This window comes from Nicotiana tabacum, chromosome 14 (assembly GCF_000715075.1).
Source record: "Nicotiana tabacum cultivar K326 chromosome 14, ASM71507v2, whole genome shotgun sequence".
In the NCBI taxonomy this organism is placed as follows: Eukaryota; Viridiplantae; Streptophyta; class Magnoliopsida; order Solanales; family Solanaceae; genus Nicotiana; species Nicotiana tabacum.
The window spans coordinates 106,102,324-106,107,842 of NC_134093.1; the positions used below are offsets into that span (position 1 = coordinate 106,102,324).

The 5,519-nt window shown below is 33.6% G+C and overlaps 1 long non-coding RNA gene across 1 annotated transcript; it reads right to left on the reverse strand.

The window, feature by feature from the left end:
• Window positions 1–1,695: 1,695 nt before the first annotated feature.
• On the reverse strand, window positions 1,696–3,960 carry LOC107794906 (uncharacterized). Its single transcript, XR_001650004.2, has 2 exons — window positions 3,383–3,960; window positions 1,696–1,943 (listed from the first exon to the last, which is right to left on the reverse strand). It is a non-coding gene; the product is annotated as an uncharacterized LOC107794906 (long non-coding RNA).
• Between the last annotated feature and the right edge of the window lie 1,559 nt (window positions 3,961–5,519).

Below are 5,519 nucleotides of genomic sequence, written 5' to 3' on the forward strand. Positions count from 1 at the left end.
GATGCATTAAAGGTTTTGAAATGACAGTTTTTATACATGCTTATTCAGGTATTAAAAACTATGGTATTGTTAATGCCATGATTTGCTATGTATAAGAATAGTACCGAATATGGTGTATAACTAATACAAGTATTTATTAATCATACATGATTTGAAAAATACTATCAAACAAAAAATTAATAATACCAAAACTAATACATATACAGTCACATTTCTCTATAACAATATCCTTATATAACAACCATTCACTATGAAAGTTAAGTTTTCCTTAGAACTGATTTTTTAAGTTATATTTTATCTCTCTATAATGGCTTTTTACCTATAATAGCAACATCCATATTTATAGCAAAACGCTCTTTGTAAAATTACCCCTCTATAACAGCCATAGAATCGTTAAGATTACTAAAAATAATTCTAAAAATATGCACACAATCTTTTCCATTAAACAAAATTTCTATCTTGCATAAGATATAAGATTTGAAGATGTGCACATGATATCTTTTTCATTGGACAAATTTCAAAAAATATTTAGATAGAAAATTTAACTGTTAAGCTCTTAGATTGACTTCAAGGGAAAACTATTAGATACCTTTTGCTAAAAATTTGGATACGAATCTTCGTCATTTTAAGCGTTATATCGCTAGTAAGAGAATGAAATCTACGAAACAAGCTACAATTACAAATTTCTTCCATCAATCTTGAAAAATTTTATTTTTTAGGTACCTTTAAAATGCCTGGATTAAAGTTTAAATCTTTATACTTTTAGTTAAGAATTTATTAATAATGTATTAGCTTTCTCAATATTTAACTAGTGAAATATGCATATCTTTTGTGATTTTAAATTTGAATAATTTTTTTATTTTTTATATGTAGCATTAAAAAAGAAAAAATAATTAATTTTTGAATAATTTTTGTCTATAACAGCCAAAATATTATTTAAACACCAAATGTTGTTATAGGTGTATAACAAATATTAAGTATAAAAACTAAAAAATATCGAAATAAACTAGACTGTTATATAGAGAGTTGATATTTTTCCTAATACATTGATCCTATCAAACGACCCCTGAGTGTCTCGTCTTAGAGAGCACTAGTATAATTTTTGATATTGGTAGTCAGACAATATATGGTTATTATTGATATTGAACCAATTAACAACCTTATTCTTATTATTGTGTTTATTAATCAAAAGATGAAATTAGTATAAGCGAATTATTTAAGAGAGTTATCTATATTCGTGCCTAAAATTTGCCTAACGCTTAAATTAAATTATTAGTGACTAAATTATTAAATTGTTAGTTAAACTTTAAGAGAAGGTTATTCGACTAACTTAGCATGAAGATTTTGGAACAGGTTAAGATATAGTAATTATTGATGATAGAAGATGGACCTAAAAGCTTTCTAGCAGCTTTTGGATTAAAACAGCAAGGCAAGAAAAGGCACGTATGTGATTATTAAAGCCACTCATGGCCTACTTTTGACCAATGAAACAAAATAGTAGATATTTTGGAGCCCAATTCCCTTTATTTTTGTATCTAACACTTGTATCCCTAACATGCAACTTTCTTTTATATCTTAATAATTAATAATAACTGACACTTTGTTACCAATCTTAACAAGAAGAAATGCAAACATATCAGTTGTATAAGGAAGTCAAAACAGAGGGCCATGTAACCTAAACTCAAACATGAAACATGAACTAACAAATGAACTTTAATTACTAAAGTAAAAATGCGAAGAAAAATTTACACTACCCAGTTCGAGATAGACTTAGCAGAATAGAGTTTCAACCACATATGTAAAGAAGAACTGACAATTTAGCTAACTTCTAACAGATTTACATAATAATAACACTAATATGACATTCATCTTGAAACGAAATCAGATCTAACATGTTTCAACAGCCAAACCAAGGTCAAATCCTTTTTATTTTCATCAAGAATCTGCAATATAAAAATTTAAAAGTTACCTGATTTGCAGAATAATAAAATACAGTAGTGCAACAATAGATTTTCAGCAGCAAAGACATTAGAAACAACAATAGGAACATCAGTGAAATTAACAGTGTTAAAGAAGCCCAGAGATCTTAGTAAAACCAGTGATTTTTCAAGAGAAGGAACTCAGAATCAAACTCTAAAACTCTTCTATTTTTCTGAAAGATTATGCACTCCAAGACTCACTCACGAAGCTCACAATTTCAGCTTACTAAGGGAAGCTTCAACCGAAATTTTTCTCTCAAAGTTATGTTCTTTTTTCAGTGAGTAGAGATGTGTATTCTAAGCCCCCCAGAGTGTGTGGAAAGAACCCTCCTTTATAGGAGAGAAGGACTCTTGGGACAAATTTTGTTTAGCTAAAAATTTGTCCAATGAACAGTTTTTCCTCACCAAATCTGGACATCCTTTTGGAGTATTATACTCCAAAATAGTCCTCAACGGTAAAAGCAACCAAACAAAGGCCCTACACTCAAGTACCCCCTTTTCTTTCCCTTTCCTCTTAATCCCTCAAACCAAATTTAAAGCTATCTAGTCCACAAAGAGAAACCAGATTCAATCTAGTTCAAACAACTAGTAATTCGAACAAGATCGGTTAAGAGTTAACTAGTAGGAATCAACAAGACTCAAACATATAACTACCTACTAAACAACTACCTCAAACTTAATCTAGTTAATTAGGATTAACACTAAATCTTTAAACACACAAACTATTAACTCAAACTAAAACATGACAATAGGAAAGACAAACTCGAAACTGCAATCCAATACGTGATTCAAGCCTAAAGAGTGACTAAACATCATGGCCGAACTCCAAATATACTAACATAAGCAAACTGAATTGTTGATTATCAGAATCTAAATTTTAAGCCTATGGACCATCAAAATCAGAAATTAAAGAAGCTAGAATTGACGGATTTGAGATTTCAGTTATAGTCCGGAACTTCAAAATTTTAGTTGAAGTCCGGAGGCATAACAAACATTAAGGCCAACAAACATGTATTTCACATCTAAGTGATTAATATAACTGATTACTAAACGAAAAAATAATGATAGACTAAACGACTAAACAAACTAATACATGATTCGAAAAGTATTGAACAACGACTAATCATCGACGATTGTCAATGAATCTAACACAAACTAACAATTAATTAAAAACTGGAAATCAAACTAAACCTAAACTCAAATGGGGAAAAGCAGAAGTTATGAAAAAGAGGGAAAGGATTGAAGCAATGGCCTAAACGAATGAACATCAACAGAATTCTAGAATCACCAAAAGACGACTAATCACTAATTAAGAAAAAAAAGAACTTAAACTAAACTAAAAATCTAAAAATCAGTCAACAAAGAAGAACATAAAACCGATGAACAAGGGATTAGGATTTTACCCAACAAAGGAATTTGACATTTATTAGAGCAAAGAGACGATGTCGTGAACCTCGAGTAGCGGCTGGCCGACGATGGAACTCTTATTTCATTTCGGTAGACACCAAATTCAATGAGCTCCGTGTTATACCAAAAGGAAACGAGTGTTCTTGGCTCGGAATTAGGCTAAAATAGAGGTTTAGTGGTGGGGCTGTGGTGGTCGCGGCAGTGGGGGTGGCTGGACGGTGGTGGTGCGGCTTTTTGGGGGTGAGATTGGTGATGTTGTGTCATGAAATCAGGTAGAGGAGAGTAAGAGGAGAGCGGGGTGTAAAAAATTTGGAGTTTGGGGATGGTGAGCGGCGTCTAGGGTTTCGTTCTAGGCTACATCTACGGATTTGGAGAGGGTTTTGAAGGTTTTGGGGTGTAGAATAGGTAAGAGGAGAGTGAGGAGAGCACGGTGATGCAAAATTTGTGGTGTTTGGATGGCGTCCGACCGGTGGTGGCGATTTCCGGCCAGCGAAGGTGGGCGGTGGACGGAGAGGGGTAGAGAGAAGAGAGAGTGTGAAGAGAGAGGGAGGAGAAAAGAATAAGGGGAAATGGGGTCAAATTTCAAGCAATGAGATGAACGAACGAGATTGAATCTCACCCAACTAAACAAAACAACGTCGTTTTGTTCCCTTGCTTATCAGAACCACAAATGGATCGGGTTTGACGCGTTTGGGCCACTAATTTGGGGCCAAATTTGGCCCAATTTGGCTAACAATGTAGAAATGGCGTGGGATAGCCACTTTTAATATGGTATTTAGTTTTTATCCAATATTTTTAATGCTGAGCAAAAATAGTCGCTACTCTATTAAAATTAATACAAAAAGAAGTTTTTACCCTTTCTTCATGAGTGCTGTGTAAATATTAAGGACATGGTGTCCTTAACATTTACACTGCACACATGAAGTTAAGGACGCCATGTCCTCAATATTTACATTGCACATATGAAGTTAAGGATATGATATCCTAAAGTTTAACAACGGAAAGTACAAATACAGGACACTTTGTCCTTAATATTTATACAGTATTCATAAAGTTAAGGACACCATATCCTTAATATTTACACAATACTCATAAAGTTAAGGACATTATGTCCTTAACATTTACACTCTACACATGAAGTTAAAGACACCATGTCCTTAACATTTACACTGCACGTATGAAGTTAAGGAAATGATGTCCTAAAGTTTAACAACGAAAGGTGCAAATACAGGATACTTTGTCCTTAATATTTATACAGCATTCATGAAGTTAAGGACACCATGTCCTTAATATTTACACATCACCCATGTCTAGCACAGGGGTATTTTCGTCCGGGCGGGTAAAAAATTATTAAGCACTGGCTAAAAGTAAATACATTTTAAATAGTGCTAAAGAGTAAAGACATCTCTAATTAGTGGCTAACTGTGCACTTCCCCCGCTAACAACACCACTTAGCCCAATCCTTTAGTCCCCTTTAATTAAACTATAATCAACTCCTAAAAACTACACATACACATAATAAACAAAAGAAAATGAAAAGGAAAGAGCAAACTCATTTACGGTGGAAACAATTACCAACAGTAGAAGAATATGACTAAAGCTGGCAATAAAATGGGAGTTGGGTCATTTTGTGCCAAATTTAAGGTCAAATGACCAAGTACTGCCAATTTCCCTTGATTTAAAAAAGAGATCCACAAATTGGGGCATAACTCCTACGGGCCATTTTTCAGTCAACTTCATGTATCGTGCCATAGCCCAAGCTAATCAACAAAAGCTTTCCCCAGTCAACACTTTAAATCGTTCAACTTCTCACAATTGGAGCTGGATTCGGAAACTTCCAATACCTCCAAAAGTGAAAAGTTTTATGTGAATACTACAACACAATAGACTACCAACACAACACTTCCTTCACTCCATTGGCATAATCCCAAGTAACGTTTGCCAATTTTTCCATACAGGACAGGAAACCACTACTCATATTTTTCTACTTTACTGGCACTCAGTGGGGCTTCACACATATACAAAAAGCTTCCAGCACTGGGTGTCTCCAAAAGACTAGCTATACCCACTAATACATTCCAAGCCTCCTAATATACCCCATAAAATCAGCCCTCTTACATATCTTCCACTAAG